The sequence below is a fragment of the Paroedura picta genome, chromosome 3 (genome assembly GCF_049243985.1).
Source record: "Paroedura picta isolate Pp20150507F chromosome 3, Ppicta_v3.0, whole genome shotgun sequence".
Taxonomy (NCBI): Eukaryota; Metazoa; Chordata; class Lepidosauria; order Squamata; family Gekkonidae; genus Paroedura; species Paroedura picta.
Window position 1 is genome coordinate 32,179,818 of NC_135371.1, and position 27,481 is coordinate 32,207,298.

Genomic DNA, 27,481 nt, shown 5'->3' on the forward strand with positions numbered 1-27,481 from the left:
ATGGTCCCCAAAAGTACAGTAAATGTTTGGAGAAGGTGCCCTCGGGTTCCGGGGCTAAAAAGCAGGCCAAGTTCATTAAGAATTCTGACTCATGAACTGGTTCCTGCCCATCCCTAGTCAGCAGTATATCTGTGCTCAGTTCTTTGCAATATTGCTGATGAGTGCCATGCAAGTTCTCAGGATTCTGAACTTTCTGAGAAGTTTGGAAAAGAGATCAAGCTAGTTAGACGGTTTCAAGGCAGTGGGTGGAAAAAATCAACCAACAAGGATTCTCACCCCTTATGTGGAACATCCACGTAAGGGGTGAGAATTCTTGCTCCTTCCCCCCTTCCTCCCCCCACCTTCATCACCTCTCCTTACCTATTGGCATGTTGCACTGGGCTGGCCCCACCCCTGCCAGTCTCCCAAGGCTGGTCCCACTCTCTGGAGAGTGGGAGAGGCTTTGGAGGCATAGCGGTGGGGACCCCAGCCCAGTGACACACAGCACTGTGTTGTGCTGGGCTGGCCCCACCCTTGCTAGTGTCCTGAGGACTGGCCCCACTCTCCCGAGGATGGGAGCAGCCAACGCCCAGTGACACATTGCACTGTGTCGCACTGGGCTGGCCCTGCCCCTACCAGTCACCCAAGGCTGGCCCCACTCTCTGGAGGGCAGGAGTGACCCCAGCCCAGCAACGCAAAGCACTGTGTCATGCTGGGCTGGCCATGCTCCACCAGTCTCCTGAGGCTGGCCCCATTCTCCAGAGGGTGGGAGCGGCCCCAGCCCAGCAATACACAGTGCTGTGTTATTCTAGGCTGGCCGCGCTCCACTAGTCTCCTGAGGCTGGCCCTGCTCTCCAGAGAGTGGTAGCAACTTCAGGAGTCTGGCAATGGCAGCAGCCATGCCAGAACAATGAGCACACCACAGTGCTCTGGCACCACTGCCATGGTCCATCTACTGGCATGGTCCCTGGGGGCAGGACTATGGACATCATGTCCATAGACTTCTGTTTGAGGGAGTGCATCAGTAGACGTTCCACACATTTAAACTGCTCGGGGAGCGGTATAAATAATTGGTTAAGGGCTAAGTGAGTGGAGAGTGAGTGGGCCCTCACCAGGACAGGTCAGAGCTCTAACCAGTTGGGATGCACAAAGCCTCAGACAGGCCATGCCCACTCAGGAATTTGGCCCAGTCATTGTCTATCCAGCCCAGCCAGGGGTAATCTGGAGACATTGCTGCCAGTCTGCCCCTGACCACCGCAGAGAGAGAAAGTCAGTAGGGCTGCCAAGGGGGATGAGAACAGAAACTTGGACAGGCTGTGCCAGCCCTTTTTGCCCCAAGGATGCCCTAACTGTCATGTCCAACTGTAACATCTCTTAGAACCCTGACAGAGCTGGCAGGAGGCTGGTGAGTGCGCTCCCTCCCCCCCCCCCCCTTCAGGCCTGCTGCAAAGGAGCCTCTGACAGCCCCTGACTGAGGGGAAGGAGGCATTTCCGAGAACAATACAGGGGAGGCTGAGGGCATGGGTGAGGGCTTTCCTTTTGAGCGGGGGAGCTTTCCCCTTCTGCCAGTTGGCTGACAGGGAGGCCACAGAAAAGCCCCTTCTCACTTAAAATACTGCTGTGGTCGGCCATGCTGCTGGAGGGAAGAAACAGCCAAGCAACTCTCTGCAGATTTGAGACCTACTATATAGGGGTGTTGTGCAGGTAAAATTAGAAGCTGTTGCAGAGGTTCTTTTGCCTCCTGTTTCATCTGCACAACAACCCTGTGCAATAGGCCTGAAGTGTTTCAACTTCACAACAACCTGCGTGGGAGGCCTTAAACGTTTCTTCTCCTCAACCCTCTCCAAACTCCATAGCAGCCCTTTCTGATGATCTGTAATTCCAGGAACTCTCCAGGATGGCTACCCCTGGGTTGGAGATATTCCTGGAGGTTTGGAGGAGGGCCTTAAATTCATACAATTCCTCAGAGTCCAGCCTCCAAAGTAGCCATTTTTGCCTGCAGAGCTGATCATTATAATCTAGAGATGAGCAGCAATCTAGAGAGGAAGTAGAAGTTCACAGACTGTGATTGGGGTAGAGTGGTTGCGGGTGTGTCCCTCCAGGGCTATGGGCTTTGGCCAGCCCTTACCAGCAACTGTTTGAATTTTGGGGTGCAAAGAGACAGACAGACCAATATCAGTCCTGGAAAGTTCAGGAAGATCTAAATAAAGAATATTTACAGCCTTAAACTGTAAATAGTGAACAAGTAAATGTCTGGAGAGACATGGGAACTAAAGTGACTTTTTTCAAGCTTGGCCTGGTAAATAAAAACTCCTATGAACTCAAAGACATAAGTGGCCCAGAATTTCAAGTGTAGTTAGCTTTACAGGAAAGTAGACAGTGAGATTTTGGGGGAACTAGGTGATACACTTTTATTAGGCAACAATTTGGCCTTGCAGACAACAACAGGAACTGCAGTTGCCAGCAGTAGGTCTGAGGCTTCAGAAGGGCAGACAGCACCAGTCAGGCAACCAAGTGGATTCTGGGGCCATGTGCATTCCTTTTGAAGGGATGCATATGAGGGGAGAGAGCTTTCCCTTCAGCCTAACTGCCTAGAAATGAGCTGTAGTTCCAGGGGATTCTTGGACCCCACCTGGAGGCTGGCATCCCTAAACCTCAGGAGGATAAAATGCTACACAGTCACCCCTCCAAAGTAACCATTTTTGCCTGTGGAGCTGGTCTGTATATTCTGGAGATGAGCAGCAATTCCAGGCCCCACCTGGAGGTTGGCTGTCCCTGGTCTGAACATATTCCTTGAAGTCTGAAAGTGGGGCCTCAAAAGTGTGTAACGCCCCCACAGCTACATAGCACCCCCTGACCTATTTCAGGTCAAGAAAACATTGCAGAGCGGAGGTGAGGTTGCCAGATTGGTGTAGGTTCATCTTCTGGAATTTCACACTACCTAGTGTGCACAGAGCCTCTTGTGGCACAGAGTGGTAAGGCAGCCGTCTGAAAGCTTTGCCCATAAGGCTGGGAGTTCAATCCCAGCAGCCGGCTCAAGGTTGACTCAGCCTTCCATCCTTCCGAGGTCGGTAAAATGAGTACCCAGCTTGCTGGGGGGTAAATGGTCATGACTGGGGAAGGCACTGGCAAACCACCCCGTATTGAGTCTGCCATGAAAACGCTAGAGGGCGTCACCCCAAGGGTCAGACATGACTCGGTGCTTGCACAGGGGATACCTTTACCTTTACCTTTACCTAGTGTGCACAAACCTGACTAAGGTCGAGACTGCTGTGCACAGAGGGACCTCCTCTTAGGTTGCCATCTTCCAATTGAGGCTCTCTACCCCACTTCCCTCACAGAAAGTCTGCTATGGGGAGAAGAAGGAAAGGCAACTGGAAACTGCTTTGAGACACCTGAGGCCTGCTGGGTGACTACGGCCCATTCCCAGTTCTCTCAGACTCTCACAGTCCCACATCCCTCACAGGTTGTCTGTTGTGGGGAGACAAAGGGAAAAGGTGCTTGTAAACCACTTTGAGACTCCTTTGGGCAGTAAACAGCATGGTACAAAAATCCAGCTCTTCTTCTTCTGAACAACCATGAAAGAAGCATTTGGGCACATAACATTTTATCAACAGTTAAAAAATGGAGACAGAAGAAACAGGGTGGACACCTGTGTACTGTGACTACCCCATGTGTATTAGGGCAGGGGGACAAGAAGGGAAATGATGTTGAATGCAGAACTAGGAGGAATTGGTTGCCATGTAATCTCCCCCTAAGAAGAGTTTCCAGTCTGATTTTCCCTTCACATATCTGAAGACATGGCTCTGGAAAGCTCATCTGTAACCACTATGCCAGAATTCCCAAAGGTCAGCCCTCTCCCACACTCAGCGAACATTCCAAACCACAGGTTCTTGACACCCATATCTCCACACCCATGCCCTCATTTGTCTCCACACCACCACAACCTCCCACACAACACACACATTCAACCCCATGCCCTTACAGACTGGACAACTCCTCCCCTTCCTCTTCCCACCGCTAAGTTCTAGTGCCTGTTGTATTCCTGGATACAACGGGCTTTGCCCCTGGTCAAAAATAAATGGCAAGCTCTACAACAGAAAACCCATAACTTCTTTCACTGCTTGATGTTAGCAAGTGAGAATGCACAGTGCAAACAGGATAACCTGCCATGGCTATTATAAAATATGTGCAAATATTTGAAAAAATCAGTGCTATCTAATCTGCATTTTTCAACCAACCGATGAGAACTCAATTCCCTGGCAATTTCAACTTCCAGTTGAATACCAGATATTTTCTCTGAGTCAAGCTTTAGTTTTCTGCCTGAAAATCATGCTGAGTGAATGACATTTAACAAAAAGTTCTTCCAAACCACAGGTTATAGAACATGCTAAATAAATGATTTCCTTAAAAATGTCAGTTTGTCATCCATTATCTCTGACGAAACAGAGCTGCACTACATCTCGACAGGAAGAAAGGGCTGTTGAATCTTAACAAACAGGATTTGAATGCCAAATCTCTTCCCCGACAGCTATACCCACTGATGCATACAGCCCTCAGCCTGATTCCTGTATTCATTTGCACAGCAAGAGCTACCAAAGCTGTGCACACAAAGCCCTCTGAGATAACAGTGATCATGCTGATCAACTGTTAAGCAAGAGAAGAGAAGAGATGGAGGAACTAAATTCAGCCTCTCAAAGTCCTCTGAAATATTGTCATTATTGGCTTTGCAAGACAGGTGTGCTTCTGCAGCATGATTAATAGCATCAGGACATTGGGTACTAGAGTCCTGGTTCTTATTTTTAAAATTCCTTGGGGTTGGGATACTAGAAGGAGTTGGTTTTTATACTCCACTTTTCACTGCCCAACAGAGTCTCAAGGCAGCTTACAATATTCTTCCCTTCCTCTTCCCACAGCCGACACCCTGTGAGGTAGGCGGGGCTGAGATAGGACTGCTCTGTGAGAATAGCTGTGTGAGAATAGCTGTGATGGAACTGTGACTGGCCCAAGGTCACCCAGCTGGCTGCAAGTGGAGGAGTGCAGAATCAAACCCAGTTTACCAGATTAAAAGCTGCCACTCTTAACCACCTCCTCTGGGCTCTTGCCTGCAAAAGTGAGATCAATGTTGCCAGGCCCTCTCTGGCCACCAGTGGGAGATAGGAGGTAGGGTTGCCAGATCAAGGGTGGGAAACTCTTGGAAATTTGGGGATGGAACCTGGAGAGGACAAGCACCTCGGTGGGGTAAAATGCCACAGAGACCACCCTCCAAAGTATCCATTTTCTCCAGGGGAACTGATCTCTGTGGTCTGTGGATGAGCTGTAATTCTAGTGTATCCCCAGGTCCCACCTGGAGGTTAGTATTCCTAGGTGAGATGGGTGGCAACCCAAATTAGGGCTTTCAGTGATGGCTTTTGGGATGTTATCCCTCTTGAAACTTGCCTCACATCTACTTTGCTGTTATGTTTGGTGAAAAGCCAAATCATTGCTCTTTACGCAGGCTTTTTATAGAAGGCTTCCATCTGTTTTTGATTTTTTTTAAGTTGCACACTTTATTCCTGCTCCTAACTTGAAGGGTGATGGGTACTTTTAAGAGGGAATTTCCTTTGTGAGCCTCAAGGAGACTTTGGTCTTGTTTCATGGGTGGTTTTTCCCATAAGTGATACCATGCCATCTCTCACAACCATCCACTCATGTCTCCTGCCCTCTGCTGGTGGAAAATTCTGTCCATAAAAAATGTGGCCATCATTTGCTAAATGGAATGTTTATACTGTCAGAAGATACAGACCGAGTGGTACAGACAGTGGCAAAGCCAGTTTTGTTTATTTAAAAATGCTGCTTTACAAGCCTGAAAAGGCTCAGCAATGGTTGGCTGATAGACTGAGCTGCCAGAGTAGAAGTAATTCAAACTATAGACCACATAATCCACTCAGCTGGAGATAGTCAACTATACCCTATGCACCTACCTGTGGGTGCCTACTACCTGCCTGCTAGCATGCCAGCTCCCCAGAAAGCCTTATTAACCCCCCATGGGCTGCCTTCTATATGACCTGTCCCAGATCAAAAACAGCCACTAAAAACAGAAGGCGGGTGTGTTCCCAGGAGGCCTCTTGCTAGTTGTGGATGTGGTGGCTGACCCAGAGTTAAAAAGGGAGTCCCTACAGTGACAATCCTGTGTTTCACATTACAAGAATATGCCAGAGCTGCATAACAAAGAGCATTTCATAGAGGATTAGAGTCAACTTTCTGAGCAGCTGCTGGGACTCCCTTCCCAGGGCTTGCCCAGGTAGGCACGTCGCCAAGGCTGCTGATGTTTCTGTTCAATCCCTGCTGCCAGACTTCCTTTCTGATGTGCTTAGATGTACCTGATTTCCTTCTGCAGCAAGGTATTTCTCCCCTCTACATTTTTCTCCCTCCCTGCGGGCAGAAAGTCTCATCCTCCCTTTGAGTCACTCACTGTCTCATTCATCTTCAAATGTACCACTTCCCAGCAGGCATATCTGAGTGGCATCATCTGAGGTTTTCTCTTTTTCTATTAGGAGCAATTTGAATGTTATCTCCTTCTTCCAATTGAGCTGGTGAGCTGAAGCAGGCTGATAAGAAAGACGGAAGCAGAGAAACCTTGACCTAAATTCAGTTATTGATATGGGTTGAGAGCCCACTAGTCACCATTTTTTTGAAGTCTCCTTTTTTCAGATAACTTTTAAATCAGATCAATAAAAATGCAGTGAATGGTAAAAAAAAAACCAAAACCCTTCTGCCTTTCCCCTTCCAACCATCTTGAGATTCTTGCCGAGTTCCATTGGCTTCAAACTGCAGGTAGGGGGACCTAGTTGTCTGAATGCTCGTCCATACAAAACCCTTCCCCATCACACAACAAAATAGATGTGATAGAGAATGGTACTTCCTTTCTTCCAACTGTACACAGTCTTTGCACTAAACTTCCCCATACCCGTGATCCAAAGGCCAACATATATATTGTTTCAATTCTGTGAATAAGAATAGATCATAGTGAAGGACTTCACCAGCAAATACTAAGTTGGAAAAACAACCACTGATAACAACCACTGATGAAAATATCTTTGAAAATGGTTTAAATCTGGAGGCCGTTTTGGTTGTTTTATGAAAATTAAAAGAAGAGATAAGACATTTCTATTTGTATTTATTGTTAAATTGTTTAAATGTTTATTATAGCCTAGGGTAGGTTCTTTCTTCTGTTATCTTCTTGCAACTGTGGCATGTGCCCTGGAAACATCTAGATTAGATTACTGCAACACACTCTGTGTTGATCCACCCCTGAAGACTGTCCAGAAGCTACAAACGGTACAGAATGCTGTGGCCACAGTGTTGTCTGGAGTGGGTTATAAGGACCATATCACTCCAGTATTGTTCCTTCTCTAGTGGCTTCTCTGAAGAAACAAAGTAGAAATGGTATAAAGAAATGAAGAAAATTCAAGGCATGCATGTGTCGCTGCCTATAAAAGGTAAAATTTTGGCAGAGTTTGTGTATTTGAGTAACCGGTTAAGAAGGGGCAGGGTGGGGGCCACAAAAAGAGTGGAGGGCAAACTTTCAAAAAAAGGTAAATTCAGGAAAAGGGAACAGAGCTCAAGAACGCTATGAAGAGCAGGTTGAGAGGGAGTTTTGGGAACAGAACTTTAGTACCTAGATCGGAATAATATGGGGAAAGAAGAATTCCTAGCCTAGGTACTTAAAAAGTGAAGAATCTGAATTCAGGGGAGGGTAAGATAGCTCTGAGAGGTGGATTTAGAACTGTGGAACAGGCTTAAACAGATAAATTGTGTCAAAGGAGACCTTTCTTTAGCCAGGAAGGAACCTTTATATACCTGAGGGGGGGAAATGTTCTAGTTCTACCAAAGGGGATTACTTATGCTATGTTTTTTTGTTTATATGTTTTGGTGTGGATATTTTTAATAATAATAATAATAATAATAATAATAATAATAATAATAATAATAATAATAATAATAATTTAATTTATATACCGTCCTTCCATAATGTCTCAGGATGATGTACATCAGTAGAAATAACAATCAATAAATTCCTTAACATTAAAACATTTAAAAACATTAAAATTACATCTCACAATTAGATTCCATTCAGCAGTGTCATCAGTGTGGTCAGAATTCTTTCTGGTGTAGAATTATATTTGACTAGAAAATAAGCCCGCTGCAGGCAAAATGCAGCGGGCGCTAGAAGGGCACGCGATGAGGGCATCAGGGCTGTGCGGCGGGGCTTTGGAAGTCCGGGAGGGGTTTCCTGGGGTGCGAGCGGCGGGCAAGCTGGAGGGCAGTAGGAAGTGGACGGGCTGCGGCTGGGAAGCTGGCTGGGCACTTACCGGGAAGCTGGCTGGGCACACTGTGAGTGGCTGGATGTAGCGGCGCTGGAGGTGGGAAGCTTGGGCCGCATGGTCGAGTGCGCTGCCGGCGGCGCTGGGTGGGCCGAAGTGTTGGCCACGGGCTGATGCCGGTGGGCGGGTCCGGTGGGCGAATAGTGTTGGGCGGCAGCGGGGCGTCCTGCGCGTGCGCGGGCGTCGGGAGCAGCCTCATCCGGCATCATGGGAGCTGGGCGACTGGCGCTCCATGGTGGGTCGGATCAGTGCCGGCGGCGGTCCCGAAGCATCCCCCGCCGGCCGCCGCCATTACCTCCAAGCCTTGCAAGGCGGCGCATGCGCGGGCGTCGGGAGCAGCCTCAGCCGGCATCATGGGAGCTGGGCGGCTGGCGCTGCGTGGTGTGTCGGATCAGTGCCAGCGGCGGTCCCGAAGCATCCCCCGCCGGCCGTTGCTCGCTGCCTGGGCCGGGGAGCGATGTATTGTAAGTGGCAGTGGCGACCTGCAGCCTTGCAAGGCTTGGAGGTAATGGCGGCGGGCGGACGGCTGTGACGGAGCGCAGAGGGGGGCGGATCGGGAGGCGCTTTGTGGGCGGAGAGGATCGCCCACCAAAGCCAGGCCGGAAGGTCCCCGGGGAAGCGAGCAGCGCCACGCTCAGCCAGACGACCATCCCTGTGGCCTCCGACGCAGCTCGTCTCCCCGCCTGTCTGCGTCCCAGCGGCTTCCTTGACTGTGGCTCGGGGGGGTCCCGGGCTCGCTCGGCCGACAGCCTGAGACGGCGAGCTGTGTCAGGCTGGCCGTAAGGGAGCCCCCGGCAGCCGCGCTCCGCGCGGCTGCCGGGGACTCCCTTGTGGCCGGCCTGACACGTCGGAGGCGCTTTGCGCCTCCGACGCGCCAGGCCACCGGCAAAGGGAGCAAGTGCGAGCCGCGCTGCGTGCGGCTCGCAGTTGCTGGGGCTGGGAATCATAGGGACCAATCGGCAGGCGCTGCGCGCCTGCCAATTGGTCCCTACGATTGTCTGTCCAGAGGAAGGGTCCAATTCGGACCCTTCCTCATCACGGACACATCCCGCCCTAGAACCCCTTAGCCTTTTATATAGTCCGTGGCGCCCGCGGCGCCACGGGCGGTTTAAAGATGTACTCAATGGAGGGGAGAGTCATTCAAGTTTGCTTGATCATTTGTTTAAATGTTAGCCATGTTGGGGGTACTGATGAGGGAGCAAGGTGGAGTATACATTTTGAAAATAAATAAAAAATACAAATTGCTGAAGACATCATCAGTTACATTGCTTGGTTATAGCATGAAAAATCTTATAGTGTTTTCATATCTAATCTTTATAACTAGAAATTCCAGCTAGTTCCAGATGTCTACCTGCCTTTTGCAAATGAGCTGTTTCAGTCACACTCACAGGTAGAATTTTCCTTTAATAACATCCACATGTGATGGTTAATGCTATTAACTAGTCATAAATGTTTTTTTTCCCAAACATGACATGTATGTGTCATCAATCTAGCTAGTTTTACATTAAAAGAAGAAGAGGAAGAACTGGATTTTTTGTACCCTTATTTTCTCTGCCAAAAGGAGTCTTAAAGTGGCTTGCAATCTCCTTCCCTTCCTCTCCTCACAACAGGCACAAAGCAAAGGCTGAACTTTATAGGTTACAATGTGTGGAAACTGTATGAAGCTAGATAAAACTATGGAAAATAGATTGTGTCTATTATTTTAATAGGAGTTGTGCAAACAGCATCAGTCAAACTGGCTTTTGGCACTAGCCGTTTTCAATGAATCTTCATCAAGAATGATAACCAATATTAATATCCACACCCAATTAGCTGCTTTTGAGGATAAAACCTTCCTTGGGGCTACCTGAGCTATATCTGCTCACTACCTAGGCAAAGTTATCCAAAAGCAATCATTCAACTGCAACAGCAAACCAAGAACAAAATTAAAGCAGAGGAGAAATTACCTGAAAGTTCATGATATGTTACTACTTTCTCCAAAAGCACAAGGAAGGCTGGAGAAGGAGCAGCAATACAGCTCTTGGTTAAAACCATCAGCAGCAGCAACAGGTATATTCAGGCTTCTGCTGCCACAAAGCTGGTCCATCTGCTAGGCTTTGGCAACTGCTTAAGACGCCTGTGAGAGAGGGTTTCCAACTATCCTTGCAAGACTGCCTCTCCCTGCCTGACCCCAGACAGCTTTAAGATCAAGCGAGCAGAACTTGCTCAGGATCCCTAGTCCCAAGGAGACTAGATTGGCCTCAACAAGGGCTAGGGTCTCTCCATTTTTATTATGAGAAGGACTACCAGGGGGCAACTGTAATTTGGCTTAGATTCTCATGGTATTCTTATGTTTTTATTGCTATATTTTATTTAGATTCCACCGCCTGGTGGAATGAGCTCCCAGGAGAGCTGCGGGCCCTGCGGGATGTTTCATTGTTCCGCAGGGCCTGCAAAACGGAGCTCTTCCGCCAGGTTTACGGTTGAGGCCAAGGCTGACAATATAGACCTATGCCCCCCCCTGGGATTTGGGATTAGGACCTGAAGTAAACACCATCAGGACCTGAAGTAAACATCATCAGGACCTCCTCTCCACCCGCCAGTAGTGGGAGGGGGGGAAGTTGAGTTGCCGATCTTGCCATGTTGGTAATGCTGGGAATGTAACTATTGTTTTAATGGGGTTTTAATGGGGATTTAGGATGTTGTAATCCACCACAAGCCACAAGGCAGTGGCGGGGAATAAATATAATAATAATAATAATAATAATAATAATAATAAGAAGAAGAAGAAGAAGAAGAAGAAGAAGAAGAAGAAGAAGAAGAAGAAGAAGAAGAAGAAGAAGAAGAAGAAGAAGAAGAAGAAGAAGAAGAAGAAGAGTTGGTTCTTATATGCCGCTTTTCCCTACCCGAAGGAGGCTCAAAGTGGCTTACAGTCGCCTTCCCATTCCTCTCCCCACAACAGACACCCTGTGGGGTGAGTGAGGCTGAGAGAGCGCTGATATCACTGCCCGGTCAGAACAGTTTTATCAGCGCCGTGGCGAGCCCAAGGTCACCCAGTTGGTTGCATGTGGGGGAGCGCAGAATCGAACCTGGCATGCCAGATTAGAAGTCTGCACTCCTAACCACTACACCAAACTGGCTCTCATAATGATGATGATGATGATGATGATGATGATGATGATGATAATAATAATAATAATAATAATAATAATAATAATAATAATAATAATAATAATAGATGGGATTGTATGATGTAATCTGCCCTGAGTCACAAGAGATAGATCAGAAAATAAGTTGAATTAATAATAATACTCCTTGTGTTCCCCCTCCAGCTGGTATCTGGGTCTGCTGCACTAGATAGTTGCCCAGGAACCACCCCCAGCAATGGTAGGCAACCTCTTCTTTTCCTCTCTCCTTTGGTGTGGACCCGTCCCAGTTCTCTTTTTCTCTTGCTGTTTTGCAGCCAGCTGGAAGGTGAGAAGAGGAGCAAGCAGCTTTCTGCCCTGCTGTGACAAGGCCATGAATTTCCTTCCCTTGATACTGCTGTGGCAAAGAGGACAGACACTATTATGACCTCACCTCACTAGTGGCTTTTCTCTCTGTGTGTGGGTGTGTGGAGGGTAGCAGGAGAGCTAGCAGTAGAGGGAGATGAATGAGCAGTGGGAAGATGCTGGAAGAGCACTGGGTGTGGAACAAGGAGGACAAGTGATTGCGACTTAGGTTGTCTAGAGCAGTGGTCCCCAACCTTTTTATCACCGGGGACCGGTCAGCACTTGACAATTTTACTGAGGCCTGGAGGGGGTAGTCTTTTGATGAGGGACGTCGCTGCTTGAGCCCCTGCTCCACTTGCTTTCCCGCCAGTGCCCCTGATTTCCCACCACCCACTGGGGGATGTTGCCAGCAGCAGCTGCGCAGTGCCACATCAAGGGGGAGCCCCAGCCATGGCAGTCGCCGGAGATTACCAAAGGTGAGCCGGCGGCAGAATGGCAGGACAGTCCCCGAGGCAGCAGCCAGGGAGGAGGAGGAGGAGGAGCCGCGGACCAGTACTGGTCCCCGGACCGGGGGTTGGGGACCACTGGTCTAGAGTCCTTTGGCCACCTTTGGACAGACTAAGAAGAAGGACTGTCAGCAACATACTCAAGCTTTACTGTTCCTACTGAAGATGCTGATACCAGCAGCAGGAAAACTGTTACTATAGGGGGAAGGAGACTATCAGCCACAGAATCAAGCTTTAAAGGTCAATGAAGGAGGCAACAGGAATGTCTGCATCTTCTGAAGCACATTCTGTAAATTGCACTCAGATATTCTGAGATATATTGGCATTTTAACCTCAAGACGGAATACTGGAAAATAGAGTCAAATCAAAACATGAACCATGGTTAATTTTTAAAGTGACACACATGGAGGGGGCTGTGTTTAATTCTAATTCAGTTAGGTGGAAATGAAGGGCGCATACGGAGGGCTCGCCTTTGAATTTTGTCTAAGGCACAAGAATCATTAGACATGCCCATGACACTGGTCATTAGTCATTCACCATCAAGCCATGGTTTCAGATCCTGGTTTGATATACCCATTTAACCATAGTAGCCTTGACCTTAATAGCTCAGGCTGCACTGATCTCATCTGAAGCTAAGCAGGGTTGGTGCTGGCTAGTATTTAAATGTGAGACCTCCAAGGAATATCAGGGTTCATGACACAGAGGCAGGCAATGGCAAATTACCTCTGAACAGCTCTTGCTTGAAAAATCCTATGGAGTGGCTACAAGTCAGCCTTGACTTGACAACAAAAGAAAATAATAATGACCCATAGTTAGTGGAGTTACCTGTTTACATACAGTCATACATATGGATTTTCTTTTTTTTAGTGGCTCTTTTACAGTCACAAGTTTCATCAGGGGTCCATCTTCTGCACAGCTACTGAACTTTGTTCCCCCAATATCATAGTGTGAACCCATGTCATTTTCAAGGAAAGTGTTGCTAGGATATGTCACATTTCCAAACATCAAGTAATGATGTATGTTTGTGTTGTTCTGGGAGGGAAATGTAGCCATCTTTTAATACTTGTCATTCCAGAAGTGTCTATTTATGGTGCACTGTGGGATAGCATTTGAGATCTCACATTGCCCTCAATTCACTGTTAACAGAAGAAACTCCAACAGATTTCAAATGACTCATGCCCATAAACCTGGGCAGTGTATGGCCTTTATTAATTAATAGCTCCAAGGGCATAAAAGAGAAAGAAAACACCATAGAAGGTTTTCTTGCAGGCTACATTCCCATGTGGCTTCTGAGCCTGAAAATTAAACAGGACCTTATAAAATGGAGAAAGATTCAGAAAGACAGGGGATGCAGCTATTTAGAAAACAAAGGAACAGAAGCATGTTTTCATTCTGTATGATTTATGCAAGCAGTATGTAATTAAGAAAAATTGAATGAGATTGTATGGATTCAGTGGGATTTCCTTCTTTTCAGCTTGATATAAACATTGTAGCATTGTTTCAGAAATATTATGGATGGTCATAAATTCACCCATGACCCTTCATGGGGTTTTCAAGGCAAGAGATTAAATGAGGTGGTTTGCCCTTGCCTAACTGTACCTACAGCAGCCTTTCTCAACTTTTCTTCCATTGATCATTGAATGTTTCCATTGAAACATTCTTCAGACTTCGAGAAACCCCAGGTGGTGCATTCGTGCAGAACATGGCTGGGAAGCATAGCTGTCTACAAGCCCAGGGGCCCCTCCCCTTCCCACCCTGTCCAGGGCTCATCATTGGCCAATGGGGGAAGTTGACATGACTATATATGGTCATACCACATAACTGTTTAACAAATTTTAAAATATATTAAAAATTAATTAACTCCCACCCATTTAACAAACCACCCATTCAGGAATTGAGAAACCCTGATTCAGGGTATGAAAGCCAAGGCACATAGACTGGGTGCCATTTAAGGGGGGACAGATCTCACAGTGGCATCTCTGACCTCATTTGGGCTATTTTGGAATTCCAAGGTGGGCCAGGGCCATATTGTGCAAGATTTGGGAAGAACCGCATTTGGGAAGAACTGCCCACCCCCCAGAGTAGGCAAGACCATCTGCATCCAGGCAGGATGGCAGCCTAGGCAAGCCAGGCATGCAGATGTCACCATCATCATTTGGAATGGCTGCTGGTGGTCTCCTGCCTCACCCACCACCTTTGAGGAATTTTTTTCACGATGGGATTCACTGCCAGTGGACATAGTAATGGCCAGTAGAATAGACCGCTTTGAAGGGGGATTAGAGAGATTCATGGCTAATAGACCTGGGGAGTAAAGAGAATCCCCATATACAGAGATAACCAACCTCTGAACACCAGCACTAGAAAACAGACACCATGAGGGGAAGGACTTGGCTTCTATCCCTTGTATAGTGACCTTCTGTAGTGATGGGTTGACCCCTGTGAGAAACAGAATACTGAACTGATGGGCCCATCTGGCAGGAGCTCTGTTTATTGTCTGAACAAGAATAAGTTTGCCTATAGTTTACAAAGTTAGACAAGGAAGTAGCCCTGGAACAAGCCAAGCAGTGGTTCTTCTGGTCCTACTGGCCAGTTTAGCAGTGGCCATTCAGCTCAGAGGTTCCAACAAAGGATATTAGCTCAGCTGCTGCTTCCTCTTGCAAATGTGAGAGAAGACAACTGGGCCTATTATGCATGGAGGTCCACATTCGAGGTGGAATGGCAGCGGCTAAAATCACCAATCATGCTCTCCGCAGGCAGCAGCCAGGCACAGAGTCGACGTATGCCGCCAAAAAAAGCTGCTTTAGTGACCAGGGCGCAACCAGAAGTGGCTCCGGAGTGGCCGTGTGCATAAACGTGGAGGTCCGTGGTGTACAGGGCTTCTGGGTGTGCTTGCTCTCTTCCCGTCCATGCCCTTCGGTTTTGCCAGCAGGGCCTGCGCCTGCGCGTGTCGTGGCCTCGGTCAGCACCTCGCTCGCCTCCCTTCCTGTTTGCTCCGCATCGCCGCCTCATCAGCCGCAGCCAGCGGCTGCTTTGGGTTTTGCTGCCGTTGCATTCGTCCCGTGTGTTTGCAGTTTGCTTCGCTTCTTCCTCCTCCGCGTTTCCACGCGACTGTCAATCACCGTTTCAGCAGCCGTGCATAATAGGCCCTAGTGAGCTGGCACTAAATTTCATTGCAGGTGAAAACTTGAGTTGCTGGGGCTGGGCTCAGTTCTATTTTCCTCCTCCTCCACAGACTTGTCATTGTTGCGTACCACCTGGAAGCCCAGGAGTCAGTTAATGCTATACACTCTATTTAAAAACAACGAAGAAGAAGAAGAAGAAGAAGAAGAAGAAGAAGAGTTGGTTCTTATATGCTGCTTTTCTCTACCCGAAGAAGTCTCAAAGCAGCTTATAGTCACCTTCCCTTTCCTCTTGTCATAACAGACACCCTGTGAGGTGGCTGCATGTGGGGGAGTGCAGAATCGAACCCGCCAGATTAGAAGTCCGCACTCTAACCACTACACCAAACTTACTACTGGCTGTTCACTTAAATCTGTGTTATGAAAGTTATTATATACACAGGCATTGTTGCGCAGCTCCCCTCTCACATCATATAATTAACTGACCAATCCATCTGTGACCCTAATGAGAAACAATTTCACAAATGCCCAGATGCAAGAGTCGGCAAGGCAGGGAAATATCACTCCACCACCATGGCTACCGATGGTGGCCAACCAAACAGATTCTCGGTTCAGCTTCCAAGTGATCATAGTTGTCAAAGACACCTTCTGAACCTATTCACCACAAAGAAGAAGAGTTGGTTCTTATATGCCGCTTTTCTCTATCCAAAGGAGTCTCAAACCGGCTTCCAATCGCCCTCCAAAATTGTACTACATCAACATGAGGATTCTGTGTGTAAAGTGACATCAAGGCACAGCTGATTTATGGTGACCCCATAGGGTTTACAAGGCAAGAGATTAGTGGAGGTGGCTACATAGCAATCCAGGGATCCCTTGGTGATCTGCCATCCAAACTAGGGCTGACCCAGCTTGGCAGCCCAGATCTCAGGAGATGGGGCTAGCCGGGAGCTTCCAGCTCAGGGCAAGGATTCTCTAGACAGATTCATTCAAAAAAGGGACTCCAGCCATGGCCTGCTCTGGCAGTCTAGCCAGAACGCAAGTAGAATTAGATTTAATCTTCATGATATATAAAGCCATTGAGAACTTTCCCTTTCCAGAACTTACACACTACACAAAGAGCACCATCTCCAGTCAATCCAGTCTGCTAAATTATAACCTATGGACCCTAACCAGAGCTTTCAAACCCTCTCTATTCACTTCATGTGGAAAGCAATCCCTTTGTACCCAAAGTGTTGCTAAATGTTTAATAAAGGTGATTTAAAATAGCAGGGTTACAAAGAGCTTTCGTCTTAATCTATTTCAGGCCATCTTTTAGTAGTTCCCCCCCTCCTTTGCAAAAGCCATGCACTATCAATATATAACAAAAGAAGAAGGAAGATAACGATGAGTAGCCGGTTGCCAAGAACCGGTGGAGTATGAAATGTATTTAAAAGCGTGCACAAAGAAACTGAAGACTAACTTGCATTTGGGAAGAACTGATGCATCACAGAACTTGACATCCATTAAAGGAAATGAGATCCCCCCCAAATCTGGAAGGATGTAGAGAAAGGTTTTCATTAGTCTTCTGAACGGAAACAATTTTTTTAGCAGCAGGATTTGCACTTCATTGAATTGGAAAGTTTTAGGGGGTGAAAATAGCACTCCGTTTCATGGATGACCCCAAAAGGGCTGCAATTGCACCTCGTTTGACTCCAACTAATCCTCTTTGGGCATTTTTCTACTTGAAATAATTGGATAAACTAAGCTAGGAAAATAAACAGCCTTTTATCTGTAGCATCCCTGGAGATCACAGGCAGCTCTATGCCCTTGGGGCAATATCAGCCGTTAATGATTCTTCATTCCTCCAGCAGGAAGAGGCTTAATTAACAAAAGGCAATGTTTCACTAACGTGGCTTCTTCCTCGAGTTAATGGGGCATGGTGCTCTCCTGTGGACTTTTTGCAATTGGGAAGAGAGAAATGTAATATTGGACCGACCGGGTGTTAAAAAGTTGCACACTTTCAAGCCCACAGATTCATCATCATTCATCAGTGCCTAGGGAAGAAATAAAGTCATCCACACACACCCCCCTTCCAGGGCAGTGGCAGCCTGATTGGCTCCATGAACTAAAGAGGATGAAGCATGTATGGATAATGGAATAACAGACAGCCAAGCTAGGTGGAACAGTGGTCTTCAATCATAGAATCATAGAATCACAGAATCACAGAATCACAGAATCATAGAGTTGGAAGGGGCCATACAGGCCATCTAGTCCAAACCCCTGCTCAACGCAGGATCAGCCCAAAGCATCCTAAAGCATCCAAGAAAAGTGTGTATCCAACCTTTGCTTGAAGACTGCCAGTGAAGGGGAGCTCACCACCTCCTTAGGCAGCCTATTCCACTGCTGAACTACTCTGACTGTGAAAATTTTTTTCCTGATATCTAGCCTATATCGTTGTAGTTTAAACCCATTACTACGTGTCCTTTCCTCTGCAGCCAACGGAAACAGCATCCTGCCCTCCTCCAAATGACAACCTTTCAAATACTCAAAGAGGGCTATCATGTCCCTTCTCAACCTCCTTTTCTCCAGGCTGAACATTCCCAAGTCCCTCAACCTATCCTCATAGTCTTTTCATACTGAAGAACCACTTTGCATGGAAACCATTGAGTTGTGACAGGAAGATGTGAGATATTAGGTAACAGGAAAAGGGGTTGCCAGAGCTATGACCTCAAGGAAGTCAACTCCAGCAAGATCCAAATGCTGAGCGCCAAGACGGATACTTTCTTATGTAAATGCCATCAAGTTAAAAACACCTTACTTATGCCAACCTCAGCCAATGCCTTTCAAGGCACATGAGAAGCAGAAGTGGTTTGCCATTGCATTCATCTACAGAGTATTTCTTGCAATACCTTGTTCAGTTTGAGTTCTGAAAAGATTAGTTATACAATGCCACTCTCCCAGCCCTGAGAAATACTTAGTGAGGAACAAACCAAGGAAAGAGCAATGGAGGTGTCCAACTCAGTTCAAAATCCTGCTACCACTCTTGAGTGAGGGATGGCTCCTTTACTCCCTGCATAAGTGCACTAGCATTAGGTCATTCATACAGGCAAACAAAATGGTGGCTTTATTGTTTATCTACTTAGCTCCCAGTAGGGAGCAGCTTACACAATTGTTCTCTCATCCTCCATTTTATCTTCACAAGAACACAACCCTGTCAGATAAGCTAGGTTGAGAGAGAGCTGAATAAGCCCAAGTTCACTAAGCAAACATCATGAAAGAGTGGGGATCTGAACCTGGGCTTCTCAGATCCTAGTCTAACCACTATAAAAACTATATGTAGGGGGTTGGGATTGAGTCCAGTGGTCCCTTTAAGATCAACAAACTTTCATGTACGCACACTTTCTCAGCTACCCACTTGAATTTATTTCTGAGGTCTGTCTGGGACCTGTCATTCTAGTCCCAGAGCAGTTTCTTAGCCCAGAGACATTAATTGAAAATCCACTCATCATTTTCATTGAAAGTATTTTCTCAATGGGGCCCCGTAAAGTCAATTGGTATACTTGGTTCCCATTGTCTCCAATGGGCCTTCAAGCCTCTCCCATTGTTTCCATCATTCCTTTAAATCAGGGATTCCCAACCAGGATTCTGTGGAGAGCTCCCCAGGGATTATGCTCCCATTCCAAGAAATTTGGATGGCCGTTGACATTGCTAGACAGTTCCCCTGTTGCTGTACAGGCCTCCTCTTTTTCTCCAGAATGGAAACGACAAATGACTGATTGATTGGCTGGCTCTCACATCATACTTCTATGCTTACTTCTTTGAAGGGGCATATCACTACTTCCAGGGTTCCCCAAAGCCTGAAAAGCATGGTCAAAAAATTGAAAAAGTCAAACGGTTGAAAAACAGTGCTGGGCATTACCACATTGCACTGGTTATGCTGGGTATGCACAAATGACCCCCACCTACAGTTTCAACTGCAGAGATTCTTTGCATTGCCACAGTGGGACTGGTTCTGCTGGGCTTGCAAAAATGCCCCCCACCAGCAATCTTCAGTTTATACTGAGAGATTCTCTGGTTTGACATTAGCCCATTGGAAAAAGTGGAGGGGACACATTTTTTGGTGATCATAACTCGGATCTCATAAATCCAAAATTGGCACCAAAACTGAAGGAGCCAGATATCCTAGAATGGGGCATTCTACTGCATCACAAACTGAACCAGTACATTTAGCCCTCACAAATGTGTGACAATTCATGGTTTGCAAACCCAGCATGTCGCATACCACAAACCAAACTGCATTTTCCTGGTTCATGCCCATCTCTACTTGGAATCTCTGCAACTCATTTGAGGATCATGACCCATGGTTTGAAAAAATCTGCTTTAAAATATAGTAATTTTTTTAAAAAAACAACAAATATGATTTTATAACTCATGTTATAGAGCTCTCTTTTAAAGAAGAGTCTACTCAAGGCAAAAATAGTGCCCAGTTCAGCAAGTACATTGAATAGAAAGGCAAAGCTACACCCTTTTAAACCCATTTAAGTCAATTCGCTTAGAAGGCACAGCCAGTCACTCAAGGGATATATTGGATCTTTCTGGGAACCCCTATAATGAAGATTCTGCCCATGTTGCATTCAGATTGTTAATGTGTCCCACTTTCCAGAGCAATAAGAAGTATCAGAGGAACCACTGCTCAGGATTAGATTTCTTTGGATGCAAACACACTGTAGACTTATTATACCTTCATAATATTGTCTGTATTTATGAATATTCAAGTAGAGCACAGGTAATGACATAAACCAACAAGGGAGCAGTTCTGGCACTGTGTATCAATTACTGCACAAACAGGGAGAAAGCCTATACTGAGGCCTATAGCCAGAAATTTTATACTAAGGGGGTATAAGAGACTATAGAGGGAGGTCTCCTGCTGGCAGCCCTGTTTCCACCACCCACTTTAATAAGGGGTAAGGAAAATGTGTTCAAAAGACAACATTGGCAATGTCACTACATCAAATCTAGTGAAAACCTGGAAGTAAGTTTGCTAGCTTGGGGTTGGGAAATAGCTGGATAATTTGGGATTGCAGCCTGGAGAGGGTGGGTTTGGGGAGGGGAGGGATTTCAGTTGGAGTTTAATGCCATAGAGTCTACCCTCCAAAGCAGTCATTTTCTCCAGGTGAACTATACCTACTAGAGATCAGTTGTAATCCCGAGAGATCTTCAGCCACCACCTGGAGGTTGGCAACTCTACCTGGAAGTGATATGAAAGCCAGCTTAATGCAGTGGTTAGGAGTGCAGACTTCTAATCTGTCGAACCAGGTTTGATTCTGTGCTCCCACACATGCAGCCAGCTGGGTGACCTTGGGCTCGCCACAGCATTAATAAAGCTGTTCTGACTGAGCAGTGATATCAAGGCTCTCTCAGCCTCACCCAATTCACAGGGTGTCTGGTGTGGAAAGAGGAAAGGGAAGGTGACTGTAAGCCACTCTGGGACTCTTTCGGGTAGAGAAAAGTGGCATATAAGAACCAACTCTTCTTCTTCTTCTTCTTCTTCTTCTTCTTCTTCTTCTTCTTCTTCTTCTTCTTCTTCTTCTTCTTCTTCTTCTTCTTCTTCTAATCTGTCAGTCAAACCGTTGATGTCCTACAAGCTGCCAGAGCAACGAATGGCTGGCTGGAGCAGGCTTTTATTTCAATTACTGTACATACCCACGTATAAGCCAAAGAGGGCTTTTTCAGTGTGAAAAAGGTGCTGAAAAACTAGGCTTATACGTGAGTATATAGGGTACATAATGACAGATACATTCGCAGTAGCAGCCTTTATCCATTGCAGTCCTAAACACTCTTGTTCCCATGAGGGGTGATTTGCCAATAAAGAGACACATGCAAAAACAGCTAAATGATTGCAATGCCAACTAAAGAATAAATATCATATCCTGAGGCAATTAGAAATAGTTACCTCCATTGTTGTTATTGGTCAAGTTGATGAAAATATGGACCAGCAAGAATGGCCACCTTCAATGGGTATAACTCTGAGAGAAGTTAAGTATATTGCCAGTTCCTTTTGAACATCTCTATACAGCTGTTGAGAAATGTTTGTAAAGTGTGTAGCTCATTGAATTGCTAAGTCATTAGTTCAGGTTCATAACATAAAGTAAGTTTTCTGAGTTCATGATTCTGAAATATCAGCAGGTATAACTTCCTGATCAATAACTATCAAGTGAACCATAGCTGTCTAAAAGATCTCAGGCCTGAACCAGAATGTGCTTGCACAGCAGAATAATCTGATTATTTATCATGACTAGGTCCCCCCCCCCCCAATACAGGTCATATTAGAGGTTTCTTTACACATGAGAGAGATCCTAGCTCCAGGGTTGTTTCCGTTAACAGAAAGTTCTCAGTCAACATAACATGGCTTCCTCACTTGCCTTTTTCTGCTGCAGCCAAAAATATTCCCTGAAGTGCTGTTCCCAGAAGATAAATTACCTACCGGCAGCAATTCAGAGGGACATTCTGGGCTGCAGCAGGAGGAGGGATTGAAGAAATTGTACACCATTGATTGGATCGGCCAGAAATACTTCATGGGACCCAGCTTGCTGCCACAATCTCCCCCCTCCTCCCAACAATGTGGGAGATAGGGTTGTCAGGTCCATCCAACCAACAAGGGGAAGTGGGGGGGGGGGCTTCCAGGGTAGTGGGGGTCCTCACTGGAAATTCTCTTGACATCACTTCCTGTGCACACAAGGAGTGATGTCAGTGCTTTTTGTCCCTTGCAAGTCAGGCTGCTTTGCTACCTTAGCTACACAAGCTTTAGCTTGACTCCCTCTATTGTTTCTCCTACAAAATACTGGTGAGTTACCTATTCTAGGGTTAGGGAAAAGTAACAATCACCTTTTTCTTTATCCTTAGCTAACTGCTTTACTTGGACCATGTCTCCACTGGGAACACATCTGTGAATTCACTCCCTTCCTTCAAGGCCAGTTCCACATGCTGTTGCTCAGGGAAATGAAACCTAAAAATGAGGCACCAGAATGATCTGATGGGGATTTTTCAGGCCATTTTTAAGTGTCAGCAATAATTCAGTTCCAGTTTAGCGTATCTACAGAGTTGGATTCTGTCAATTGCCAGTCAAAAGCACTGATGGTCGGAGTTGCCCCCGTGGCCCATATTTGACCCCATCCACTACAGCCACCTGACCATAGAATCATAGAATCATAGAGTTGGAAGGGGCCATACAGGCCATCTAGTCCAAACCCCTGCTCTACACAGGATCAGCCCTAAGCATCCTAAAGCATCCAAGAAAAGTGTGCATCCAACCTTTGCTTGAAGACTGTCAGTGAGGGGGAGCTCACCACCTCCTTAGGCAGCCTATTCCACTGCTGAACTACTCTGACTGTGAAATTTTTTTTCCTGATATCAAGCCTATATCGTTGTACTTGAAGTTTAAACCCATTACTGTGTGTCCTCTCCTCTGCAGCCAACGGAAACAGCATCCTGCCCTCCTGACCAGTACAGCTATTAGGACACTCTCGTCCCTCAGCCTGGTGACAAACTTCCCTGGGATCCCAAATGGCTCCAAAGGAAAGAAAAAGGTGGGGTTGCAGGGTCATTGTCCCCACAGATTGCCAGATCAAACCCAGAGTATTTGCAACGGGTCAGATCTGAATTAGCAGCATTCTGGCTGCAAATCTCCACCAACTGCAGAATTTCGCATGGTAAATGCACAAGAGCAGTCTCCAACAAAATTATGGAGGGGGTTTCAGTCTCTCTGCTGATTCTTTAAGATACAAAGGGCTTTCTTTTCTTGACTGGCTATCCTAATACAGTACAGTCTTCTGTTTCCATTTTTGGTTATTCAGGTGACATTCCTTCTTGGCAATGCCTTGCTGCATCCGAAATATCTATGTGAGAAATGGATCTGTTTTCACCTGATTTTAAACACCATAATTCCCCCAGCTAGCAAAGATAACACAGCTTAAGTTCCTGTGGAACTGGCAAAGCATGACTGTGTCTAAAGCGTCTCTTCCCTTTATCGAGGGAGCGTGGCCAAGATATCCTAGCTGTTAAGATGAATGTCTCTTTTTTTCCCCCAACAGAGTCAGTGCAGCAAGGAGATAAGAATATAGGCGGGGACATCTTACAGAAATAGTAGCCACTAGCAAAGTACAGATTTTGAGTTTGGGATGCTTTTTCAGAGAAATCGTTTTTCCACAGAGGTGAGAAAGCCACAGTGTATGCTGAACAAGGAGTACATAGGTTATCGATTGTGGGAGCAGATTTCTTACATCCACTGAGCCATTCAGCCCCCTTTTGCAAGACACCCAGCAGGGACTTTTCTCCGCCTAGCTAGATTTACTTTAAAAGCTACTAATGCATGTGTTCAGGTATACAACATCCAAAGCCACCTTCTCAGGCTGGAACTGGATTTGCAGATGCAAGCCTATCTTGGAGGATCGCAGTATATTTTGTTCCTCCTGGGGAAGGGGCAGCTAGTGCAAAATGCTGTGACTAGACTGCTGGCGGAGGCCCATTACTGGGAGCCTGTGCTCCCATGACTACAGCAACTATACGGGCTACCAATCCAGTCCTGAGTCTAACTCAAGGGGTTTGTAAAACAAATTTAATGTCCATTGGTACCTTTAAAAGCAAGAAAGTTTTAATTGTTGGTCTTAAAGGTGCCACTAGACTCCAAATGCTGCTGCTTCAAGGTGTTTGTTTTGACCTTTAAAGCCCTACATATCTTGGGACTGGGTAATCTGAAAGACCATTTTCTCCCCTATGTTCCTGCCTTAGAATGAAGATCACAGGGGGACCACATGGAATTAAAGGATCACAGGGGATTAAGATCACAGGGAGAGGCCTCCCTGACTGCCCCATCAATCAAATAAACTCATTTGACAGGTGTGCCCGAAAGAGCCTTTTCAGTAGCAGCCCCATGATTATGGAGCAGGCTCCTCAGGAGACAGCTGAAGGCACTTTGTGTAGAACTGCATTTGATTAAAGCAGTCCTAACTTGTGGTTTTAAATTTTACTGTTCTGTATGTTATGTACTTCAGTTTGGTGTAGTGGTTAGGAGTGTGGACTTCTAATCTGGCATGCCGGGTTTGATTCTGCACTCCCCCACATGCAACCAGCTGGGTGACCTTCGGCTCACCACGGCACTGATAAAACTGTTCTGACCGAGCAGTGATATCAGGGCTCTCTCAGCCTCACCCACCCCACAGGGTGTCTGTTGTGGGGAGAGGAAAGGGAAGATGAATGTAAGCTGCTTTGAGCCTCCTTCGGGTAGGGATAAGTGGCATATAAGAACCAACTCTCTTCTTCTTCTTCTTCTTCTTCTTCTTCTTCTTCTTCTTCTTCTTCTTCTTCTTCTTCTTCTTCTTCTATCTTTCTGTGTTCCCTATCTTATGTACTTTGTGTAGCTTAGATGGTAAGCAGCCTTGAGCTTTGTAAGGAAGAAAGGCATCTAATATAATATTTTATGTAAATAAAATAATTCCTCTCTTCTCTCCTCAGGAACATGGAGAATGAGCACTTCATCATGCTGAGCCCTAGGGGAAGGGCGGCATATCAATTGAAACCTAAATAAATAAAGTCTTCCCACTGCCATAAGTGTCAGCAAAGCTTACAGCCTGATGAAACCATATTAAATGTTTACCAAAAAATGATAATCCCTGTCCTGTTACAGTGAGTGCCCATACAACCTGCATGTATGTGCATATGCCTGTTTGTAAGAACCAGGCAGACAGAAGAGAAGGTTGGGTCCCCTGGATGGAAGGATTTCCACCTGCAGAGCCCGAACGTGCTTTTCCAACATCTCACTCCCTTCTCCCTGCGACTGCAGTGCTCCACAGGTTGAAATCCTTTCATATGTGGAAATGATCTGGTGGATCTAATTTTGGCAGCAGTTTTGTTATAAATGTGAGTTCTAGCATTATTATCCTTGTTCTAATGATTAGAGATTAAGGGGAGGTTGTTCCAAAACTATCCTAAATACTATTTAATCTCCACAACACTCCAGGGAAGCCTGGTTCAGAAAGCCCACCAACAGGTCTTAATTCTTTCATGTAGTAAAAGATGAAGAAGCAGACAGCTCCGTGGTCACCTACTCCCTCTCTCCCAGCTCAGCATGTTGCTATTACATTTACTTACAAATGGATTCATAGAACTCTCTGCTTTAAAAGAAACTGGATCAATCCTCAATCAATTGTTTGAGAATATAAAAGAGGGCAAGACCTAGAACTAGATTATCCTGTTCAGCACAGGAAAACCCAGCTACAAAAGCACATTGAAAGAGCATTATCCAATGTGTGCTGAACGGGCCCTAAGCAATGACACAGGTCAAAGGAGAGTTGATCATGTTTACGTCTTAGAATCAGTTCCAGCAACGTCAGCTTATTGGGGGAAATCCCTGCTCATTGTGGGGGAGAGAAATCCTTGCTCATTTGGGCACTGTGATGTCAAAGCAGCAAACCCATGCATGCTGTGGCTCAGTGATAGAACTTGTCAGGCAGAAGGTCCCAGGTTCAATCCCTGGCATTGCCAGTTATGAGGATCAAGTAGTGGGTGATATGAAAGGCCTCCCCTTAGACCCTTTACAGCAGGGGTAGTCAACCTGTGGTCCTCCAGATGTTCATGGACTACAATTCCCATGAGCCCCTGCCAGCAAACTCTGGCAGGTGATCATGGGAATTGTAGTCCATGGACATCTGGAGGACCACAGGTTGACTACCCCGCTTTAGAGGTCCTGCCTCTCTGAGCAGGCAACAGGTCTTGATAGACTGATATTCTGATTCAGTATAAGCCAGTTTCATGCAAATGCTGCCATTCTGCAAACCTGAAAATTACAGTTCCTGTTTGCTGGTTTCATTCTTGTTGCTTTCTTCAAAGGGCAACCCTTTTCTTCCTTTTCAAAGATGATTGCTACAGTAGAATGGAGAAGAATTCTTGAGAACACAGGAGACTTGTCTGTATATTCTGGTGCTGGGCAAGCTTCCCTTGGATCAGTTTGGAACTGATTAGATTCTTAATGCAAATTCAAGAAAAGAAAATAAACAATCTTTCTGAGTTCTTTCTGGTTTGTAGTCTTGGTACATGATTCCCGAGGATGCCACATACAGGCACTTGGCCATATTGTCATGTAGCTACCAGCTCCTGCCATGGTTTGCTTGAGCAAAGTCCCAGAATTCCTCACAGGGAACTGACCTGAAGTTGCCTTGCTTATTCCCCCTCCTCCTTTGGTTCCCATACTCTGGGGCCATCTGGCTCGCTATCATGTGCCCAGTTGTTGCGGCTGTTTCTTCCCACCTGGAGGTGTCAACTGTAAACTGGGCTACTCTTTGATGATAAGAACTATTTTGTGTGAAACTGAATTGTGTGCAGAAGCTTTTATAAAAGCTCTACATTTTTCTTACCTTTGTCTTCAGCCATCCAAGATCCTTGTGAAGCTGTTTATACTCTCCTGAGTAAATTTCTAAGTTTCTAGCCAGAACTTGGAGTTTGCCTTCTTTGGGAGACTTGCCATGGCACATATGGCACCCTGGCCATGGTCGTTTCCTAGATATGAGCAACCACCGATCATGCCATACTTCAATAACTGGGAGTATGAAAGAGTTTTACTCCTGGATGGGAAACAACCAATGAGAATCTTATGATTCATTCTGAATCCAAGGAGCGCTTTTGATGAATTGAAATCCTTTCATCTGGTGCTCGATTTCAATCTGGATAAGTCAGAATTTTAAATATACAAGTTGGCAAGATAACTGACGTTGTTTTCTCTGATTGGCAGCAACTCTCAGAAATATTTCCCAGCCTTGCTGACAGAGATTTTGTAAGCAGAGACTGAACTTTGGAATGTGTGTCCACAAAGCAGATGATCTCTAACTGACTTACGGCTCTCTCAGAATACTGACAAAGTGTCCTTTTCTCAGAATACTGACAGGCAAAGCGTACTTGAAGAAATTTAATATGATCCCTGGATTCATTGCCTGATAGCCTTAAACTGGTAACATTTTACAGAAAGAATTTGAGATGTAATAATGACATACTTACTGGTATATCTGCAATTG

The 27,481-nt window shown here is 46.1% G+C and overlaps 1 long non-coding RNA gene across 2 annotated transcripts; it reads left to right on the plus strand.

Moving 5' to 3' along the window:
- The first annotated feature begins 1,362 nt into the window (after window positions 1-1,362).
- LOC143834564 (uncharacterized) lies at window positions 1,363-25,987 on the plus strand. 2 transcript variants are annotated; one of them, XR_013229833.1, is made up of 4 exons: window positions 1,363-1,384; window positions 22,891-23,005; window positions 23,510-23,629; window positions 24,930-25,987. It is a non-coding gene; the product is annotated as an uncharacterized LOC143834564 (long non-coding RNA). The 2 variants fall into 2 exon arrangements; XR_013229832.1 differs by lacking the exon at window positions 23,510-23,629.
- The last annotated feature ends 1,494 nt before the right edge of the window (window positions 25,988-27,481 follow it).